Source organism: Ochotona princeps, chromosome 6, assembly GCF_030435755.1.
Source record: "Ochotona princeps isolate mOchPri1 chromosome 6, mOchPri1.hap1, whole genome shotgun sequence".
In the NCBI taxonomy this organism is placed as follows: Eukaryota; Metazoa; Chordata; class Mammalia; order Lagomorpha; family Ochotonidae; genus Ochotona; species Ochotona princeps.
This window is the reverse complement of record NC_080837.1, coordinates 36,741,102-36,749,813: the sequence shown is the minus strand read 5'-3', so window position 1 is coordinate 36,749,813 and position 8,712 is coordinate 36,741,102. Positions and strand designations below refer to the sequence as shown.

The 8,712-nt window shown below is 43.4% G+C and overlaps 1 pseudogene; it reads right to left on the bottom strand.

The window, feature by feature from the left end:
- Window positions 1–6,039: 6,039 nt before the first annotated feature.
- Window positions 6,040–7,792, bottom strand: LOC101525401 (phenylalanine--tRNA ligase beta subunit-like; annotated as a pseudogene).
- Window positions 7,793–8,712: the final 920 nt, after the last annotated feature.

The window sequence follows — 8,712 nt, the reverse complement described above, 5'->3', positions numbered from 1 at the left end:
GATCACTCCCTGCCACCCATGAGGGAGATTTGAGTAGAGTTCCTAGTTTCTGGCTTTGGCCTGGCTTTGCTCAGACCATTGAAGTCATTTGGAGAATGAACCAACAGATGGAAAACCTCTGTCTGTCTGCCTCTGTGTGTGTGTGTGTGTATCTGTGTGTCTTTATATCTCTGTCACTCTGCCTTTCAAATAAATTAAAAATATACTTAGGCTAGTCTCCTGGTGTTCTTAACACATCTTAGTACTTACTATTATTGAGAATACAGAGGGCAATGACTGAATTTTGTTATCCAAACTTCTCTCCACCTAAAAACATCTTGATGTCTTATTTTTCTATCTCATAGTAAAAGGTGATCTTTTTTTTCTTTTTTCTTTTCTTTTTCTTTTTTTTTTTTTTTTTAAGATTTATTTGAAAGGCAGAGCAACACAGAGAGAAAGAGTTTTCATCCATTGGTTCACTCACCAGATACCTGCAGCTTCCAGGTGTGGGGCAAGCCAAAGAGGAGCTAGGAACTCCATGTGAGCTTTCCACATAGGTGGCAGGGGTCCAAGCACTGGGGCCATCTTCTGCTATCTTCCCAGGCACATGAGCAAGGAGCTGGCTCAGAAGCAGAGTAGCCAGCATTCAGATATGGGGTGAGGTGCTGCGAGCAGCCACAATGCCAGCCCCTAGATTCTTTTCTAAGTGTGTTTCCTCCCCGAGTCTTTTTTTTTTAAGATGTATTTATTTTTTCGCAAAGTCAGATATGCAGAGAGGAGGAGAGACACAGATTTTTTTGTCCGATGATTCACTTCCCAAGCGGCCACTATGGCTGGAGCTACTTTCTCCAGGTCTCCCATGCTGGGGTAGGGTCCGAAGGCTTTGGGCCATCCTCTACTGCTTTCCCAGGCCACAAGCAGGGAGCTGGAGGGGAAGCGAGGCTGCCAGCATTAGAAACAGTGCCCACATGGAATCCTAGAGCGTGTCAGGCAAGGATTTTAGCCGCTAGGCCACCAGGCTGGGTCCACTTCACCTGAGTCTTAATTCTAGCTTCTCTCTCTCTTTTATTTATTTATTTATTTATTTATTTATTTATTTATTTATTTATTTATTACGATTTTATTATTACTGAAAAGCCGGATATACAGAGAGGAGGAGCGACAGAGAGGAAGATCCTCCATCCGATGTTTCACTCCCCAAGTGAGCCGCAACGGGCCGGTACGCGCCAAACCGATGCCGGGACCAGGAACCTCTTCCAGGTCTCCCACGCGGGTGCAGGGTCCCAAAGCCTCGGGCCGTCCTCTCCTGCTTTCCCAGGCCACAAGCAGGAAGCTGGACGGTAAGTGGAGCTGCCGGGATTAGAACCGGCACCCACATGGGATCCCGGGGCCCTCAAGGCGAGGACTTTAGCCGCCAGGCCACGCCGCCGGGCCCCTCTCTCTCTTTTAATTCTAGCTTCTCTTATTGCCCTTAGCCAACCTGTGGCACATGTTACTTTCTCCCTGACTGTTCAGATAAGCTCATTTCTCCTGATCATTCGCCAAGATCTCTCCTGTTGGAAAAGACCCCCTGGGTGATCCTCGGTGTCTTTCAGCAGCTGTCCCCTTGTCCTCCTCCTTTCACTGCCAAATGCTGCGAGCTTCCATGTCTTTGTGATTCACTCTCATTATTCCTCCGCCATCTGGCTCTCCTCCCCCAGCCCCCATGCTGCCATGGCTGTGTTTGTGGTCACCCATCTCCCAGTCGAAAGGACTTTTCCTGCTTCCTGTTCTTGTTTGGCTCAGGCTGTGATTATTTTTGTCTCTGGTGTGCTGCTTCTCCACCAGGTCTTCTTCGACTTCCTTTTTTTCCTTTTACTTGTCTGCTGTGGGCATCAAGGAAGGTACAGTGGGCAACCATCAGCAACCATCTCTCTGCCTTGCAAATAAATAAATAAATAAATAAATAAATAATGCATTTAGAGCTGATGATGTAGTGTGATGGCTTTATTGACTAATTCTTCCCCTTCAGGTGCTAGCATCCCATGTAGGCACTGGTTTGTGTCCTAGCTGTTTAACTTCCCATCCAGCTCCCTGCTTGTGGCCTGGGAAAGCAGTAGAGGGCGGCCCAAAGCTTTCGGACCCTGCACTTGTGTGAGAGACTTGGAAGAGCCTCCTGGATCCTGGTTTAAGATGAACTCAGTTTTGGCCATTGTGGCCACTTGGGGAAGGAAGCAGTGGATGGAAGATATTTCTCTGTGTCTCTTTTTCTCTGTAAATATGTCTTTCCAATAAAAAATAAAATCTTAAAAATTTTTTTGAGGGCCTGGCGCAATAGCCTAACAGCTAATGTCCTTTCCTTGCAAGCACCAGGATCCCATATGGGCACCTGTTCTAATCCCTGCAGCCCCACTTCCCTTACAGCTCCCTGCTTGTGACCTGGGAAAGCAGGATGGCTCAAAGCCTTGGGATCCATGTTACAGGGAGCTGGGGAGCGCTTTCCAGTCAAGCAATGAGAGGCAGAGAGGAAAGCTTAGCAAAGGCAAGGTGATCCATATACTGTTTGCTGGGTATCCATTACCTTCCCAGGACTTAGAGTGATACAGAGATGAATCAGAAGCTGGCTCTTTTCTGAAGGAAGTCAGGGGCTAGGGAAGGAAAGTAACATATAAACACAATTTACAATGTAACACGTGCGTGATAAGTATTACCCTGAAAGTATTCACAATGTGTTCTGCCAGCCAGAAGAGGTGGTGACTAAGGACTCTGTCAGCCCTGGGTGGGTAAAGGTGGGCGTCACAGGCTGACTGTGACTTCAGCAGCCTGATCCAGGAGGCAGTGAGATGCCGGGAACACAGACCAGCCTTAGGAAGCCTGGGCCTGCTGGAATTGCAGGTTGCTCCCTTTGGTTCTGGTGTGAAAAGGCGAATCCAACCCAGGACTGTTTCGTGAAGAGTCTCACAGCAAACGGAGGAGTTTAGTCTTTATTCTGTAGCTGATGGAGAGACACGAAAGCTGTTTTTTTTTCTTTTTGAAAGATTCCATTAATGTTAATTTAAATACATTATAATTAATTTATGTGTACTATATAATATGTAGATTTTATATCTATGATGTTTTGATAGTTTCACACAGCCTTGTAACTGTTATGCCTAGTCAAAAATATATATGTTCCCTCCAGAAGCCCCCATGTCCTTTTGTAATTGGTCCTGCTTCTTCCCTAGAAACAGTAGCTGATGTTATTTCTCATACCAAGTGTTTCGGTAATCTATTGACTTATTGACTTTAATATATTTTACTATTGAGGTATAAAACCACTCCCCAAAGTGTAGTGGTTTAAAACAACAAAATCTCCTATTTGCTCTGGTTGTGTGCAATCTGGTTACAATTTAGTAGGATCAGTCTGCCTCTGCTCTCTGTGGAAGTAGCTGGAGACTCCACTTCCTAGGTAGCTTATGCACCTGCTGTGGAAGTTGGGATTAGCTTGAGGGTGAAACCTCAGCTAGTACCATCTTCCATGAGCTCTCTGAGCTTCCTCACATCAAGGTGGATGGGTCCCAGGAAGTAAGAAGTATAAGCTGCCAGTCCTTTGAAACAGATACAACATCCCTTCTGCTCTATGATCAAAGCAGTCAATAGTGTGGAGAGCAGGCAAGGATGTAAAGAAATTAATCCCATCACTCAATGAGGAGACTGGAAAAAAAGAGATGGCTTCTTTGTCTACTGCATCACAGATTGGTTTTACTTGTTCTGGGACACCACATACCTGGATGCTTCTGCTCAGGATGTTTAGATTCATCCATGTTGCCGATGGACCAGGGGTATGTTCCTTTTGCTGCTGAATAAGACACCATTGATGGTTAATCTGTTTATCCATCTATCTGCTGATGCTTGTTGAGTGATTTCCAGTTTAGGGCTATTATGAATGTATTTGTTACAAAAACTTCTAAATGATACCATGTATGTCTGATAGTTTCATTTTTCCTGAATGCACACCTAGGATTTGAATTGCTGGATTATATGGTAAGTAGTTGTTAGCCTTCATAAGGAAGTGTCACAGTTTCAGGAGCAGGTGTTTGACTTAGGGGTTGGGATGCTGGTTGGGATGCCTGACTTCCATATCGGAGTACTTGGGATTGTTGGGGCTCACATTGTGCATAGCAGGCTAAGTAATTACCTGCAATGTCAGCACCCCATATTGGAACACTTATCTTAGCTACCTGCATCTGATTCAGCTCTCTGCTAATGCCTGAATAGGCAGTGGAAAAGGGTCCAGCGCCTGGGCCCATACCACCCATGTGGGAGGTCCCGATGGAGTTCTGCGCTCCTGGCTTCAGTCTGGCCCCGTTCTGACCATTGCAGCCATCTGGAGAACGAACCAGAGGACATCAGATCGCTCTCTCTGACTCTGCCTTTCAAATAAAATAGATCCTAAAAACAAAAGTTGGTTCTTTTTTTTTAAAATAGATTTTTTTTAAAGATTTATTTATTTTACTACACAGTCAGATATACAGAGAGGAGGAGAGACAGAGAGAAGATCCTCCGTCTGATGATTCACTCCCCAAGTGACTGTAAGGCTGGTGCTATGCCGATTTGAAGCTGGGAACCAGGAACCTCTTCCGGGTCTCCCACGTGGCTGCAGAGTCCCAAGGCTTTGGGCCGTCCTTGATTGCTTTCCCAGGCCACAAGCAGGGAGCTGGATGGGAAGTGGAGCTGCTGGGATTAGTACCGGCACCCATATGGGATTCTGATGTGTTTAAGGAGAAGACTTTAGCCGCTGGGTCCGGTTCTTTTTTCTTTTTTAAGATTTATTTATTTATTATTGGAAAGGCAGATATACAGAGAGAAGAAGAGACAGAGGAACGTCTTCCATCTGATGATTCACTCCCCAAGCAGCCGCAATGGCTGGAGCTGAGCCAATCTGAAGCCAGGAGCCTCTTCCGGGTCTCCCAGGCGGGTACATGGTCCCAAGATTTTGGGCCATCCTCAACTGCTTTCCCAGTCCATAAGCAGGGAGCTGGATGGGAAGCAGGGCCTCTGGGATTAGAACCGGCACCCATATGGGATTCCGGCGCAAGCAAGGCGAGGACTTTAACCACTACGCTATCACGACAGGCCCCAGAAGTTGGTTCTTAACTCAAACTTTCTACTGTTGCTGATTCTAGGAGGTAGTGCTTATCTATAATGTGTTCTTAGTTCTCAGCTTTTACTGGCCCAGCCTTGGCTGTTCTGGCCATTTGGGGAGTGAACTAATAGATACAGGCTCTCTAGCTCTCTTTCTCTCTGCCTCTCAAGTAAATAAATACACAACAGTAAATTCTCAAACTGTTTTCCAAAGATGACACAATTTTACATTCTCAGCAGCAATATATGTTTTTAAAAAATGATTATTTTTATTGGAAAATCAGATCCACAGAGAGGAGAGACAGAGAGGAAGATATTCCATCAGCTGATTCACTCCCCAAGTGACCACAATGGCCAGAGCTGAGCCAATCTGAAGCCAGGAGCCAGGAGGTTCTTATGGGTCTTCCACATGAGCGCAGAGTCCCAAGGTTTTGGGCTGTCCTCAACTGTTTTCCTAGGACACAGCAGGGAGCTGGATGGGAAGCAGGGCCGCCACAATTAGAACTGGCACCTATGGGATTCCGGTGCATACAAAGTAAGGACTTGAGCTACTAGGCTACTGCACTGGGCCCTATGTCTAAGTTTTAATTACCCCAAATCCTAGCTAACTCTTGCTATTGTCAGCATTTTTAGTTTTGAATATTCTGAGGTTGTGAAGTGGTTCCCATTTGTATTTCTCTGTCGATAAGTAGTGTTATGCATGCTTTCTAATGCCTTTTAGCTGCTTATAGCTCTTTTTTGATAAGATATTCATGTGTCTAGTCCTTGGAAGAAATGGTTAATTTTTGTCTTGTTGTTTTTGAGATATGAGAAATTGACTATAGTCTGATTTGTTTTTTCAGGGAGTGAGACAATGCCTTTACTTTATTAAACATTAAATCACAAAAGGGTGTTCCCAGTAGAGGAGGACTAAAAGTCACCAAGGGAAAAAGAAGGGACATTCAAGAAAAGTGACAATCACATGAATAAGATCTTCACAAAATGATTGATTTCCAGGGAGGAACATGGCATGGCCAACTCACATTTGGTAATAACATCAGGGTGAAGGGACCCCAAACTTCTTGGTACTTTGACCCTTGGCAAATATCTCATCACATCACCCAGAGAAAAAGGCAGGGCCTGCTGATGCTTTGGTCACACATAATCTCCCTTGTCTTCCCCAGGAGGCACAGTGAGCAGGTGCTAACTATCCAGCCACCCATGGATGATCTCACACCCAGAGTTTTGTTGTAATTAACAGCACAGAGATGCTTGTAGTTTTTCCATCCACATCTTTGGTAGAATCTTTTATTACATGTTAGAAATTTCAAAGAGTTTCAGAGGCAACGGCATCTTTCACTTTGTTGGTATGGTTTTCAGAAGGCCAGGAGGAAGGGTAGTACACGTCGCTTGAAATTCAGTGGCTTTAGGATTGCTTATGTAGACTGCCTGTGTTGCAGAGATATCCAAACCAAGTTTATCTGCAGTATCTCCTCGGGAGTACAGAGCAAAGGTAGGTGCTGTTTCTGTGAAACTGGCAGCTGCAGTATCATTCCTGGGTTCAGTGAGATTAGCTCTGCTGTAGGCTTTCGGAAGAGTTATCTGAATGTTGTTATATCCACAAGCAATAGCTGCATCTTCTACAATATCACATGCATGGATAATGTCACCTCTGGTGAAAGGTTTTCAATCTCAATGTGATTACTGTTGCCTGTGACTTGTGGCTTTAAATACACATGCTGCTCAGAAGCTTGTCAAAATTTTCTGGAGTTTCTCTGATTCCAACTTTTTTGTTAATCAGATCAGCTCTTACTATCTCCTTTTGGTAAGCCAGTTCTGGAAAGTTATATGATTTTTGATTAGGAAAAACTACCTCAGTTGCTTCAACTGTAAATTGATTCTCACAAAATTCACTGAACCTGGTGGCAATAATTTCAAGAACTATTTTGGCCTTAGTCAAGTCAGTTCCTGTATGTTTAATAAACACATTTTTAGTGTATACTATTAATTTGAAATGTTCCCCATTGATTATTGGAGGCATTGAAAGAACCGCACCATTGCTCTCATAGATCGTTGGGTACAGGGGCGTATTTTCAAGGATGTGTAAGTAATGTTTGAGATGGTTGTCAGTTTTGTATTTGTTCATCAGTCCACAAGCTAAATATTCATTAGTCTTATTGAGAGGCTTGAACTTGATACATGAAGGATGTCGTGCAGTGTAGATAAACAGGCCTGTAAACTGTCCAAATCCTGAGCACCAACAGCAACTAAATGCTCTTTGCTTGCAAATGTTCTGATGTAGCTTCTCTTGAAGTTCAATGAAGCTGTCATACCAATCTTCAGTAAACTTTATATTTCGTAGAACTGCTGCCACCACAAAAGGGCACATTTTAGCTGTCTCTTCTATGCAAATCAATTTTGGGGTTTCTCCTTTAGGCATTACATGTTTACATACTGGAGCTTTTATCCTTTCTTTGAAGACTTGAGACCCTGAACCAATCCCTCCAGACACAGGAAATCATATCTAATGGCAGGGATATCAATTTTGTAAAGAACAGCATCAGAGGCTCCCTTTGTGTTTATGTTTCCTTGCTCTTATTATTTCCTGCTCAGAAATAATTTCATCAATCTCCAGGTCAAATTCAAAACATAGTTCATCAAAATCTTCCTCAGTGTAAGTCTGGCCCAAGGATTGAAAGAACAGATCATGTTTCACGCTGACAGTCAGCATGGTGAGTCGGCCCACTGCCTATAGTCTACATTTTTGTTCTTTGTTAAATATACATATTGTGACTATATATATATATACACATGTATATATAATATATAATTATATATATTATGATTACATGTGAGTGACTCAGAAGACACAAAATTACTAAGAAATTAGTATTCAAAACTTGACCTATAGATTCAATGCAATTCTAATACGAATTCAAGCAGGTTTTTCAGAGAGATTGATGAATCAGTTCCTAAAGTTTACATGGAAATGGAAAGGATCGAGAGTCGCCAAGACAGTTTTGAAAAAGATAAAGTTGAAGGGCTTATATAAAACGGGTCTCCAAAAAAGTCCAGAGAAATGTGTGCTATGAAAAAAAATTGTGGTGTTCGAAATTTTTTTACACCCAAATAAAGTTATTAAAAAATGTATTTATTTGAGTAGCAAAGAATTAAAGATAGAAGAGAAGGAGCTGCCATCTGCTGGTCCATCTCCCAAGTGCTAGTAATAGCCAGGGCTGGGTCAAGCTGAAGTCAGAAGCCTAGAAATTGATGTAGGTTTCTCACATGGGTGGCAGGACCCGATTATTCAAGCCACCATCTACTGCCTCCCAGGGTGCGCTTCAGCAGAAAGCTGGAATCTGGGGCAGGATTTGAATCCAGACCCTCCAACATGCGAGATGAGTCTCTCAAGTGACACTGCAGCACTAAATGCCTGCCTCCCCCAACTGAAAATTTTAAAGAGCAGTTTTAGATTTACAGAAAAGTTGAACAGAAAGTACAAACATTTCCATAACCCCTCCCTTACCCCTCAGTTTCCCCTGTTACATTACTAAAGTCTATAGAGTTCATCCTTACTGCACAGTTCTAAGCCTGAATGCACTGATACAATATTATAGTATCACACAGTAGTTCCATTACCCTAAAACTTTC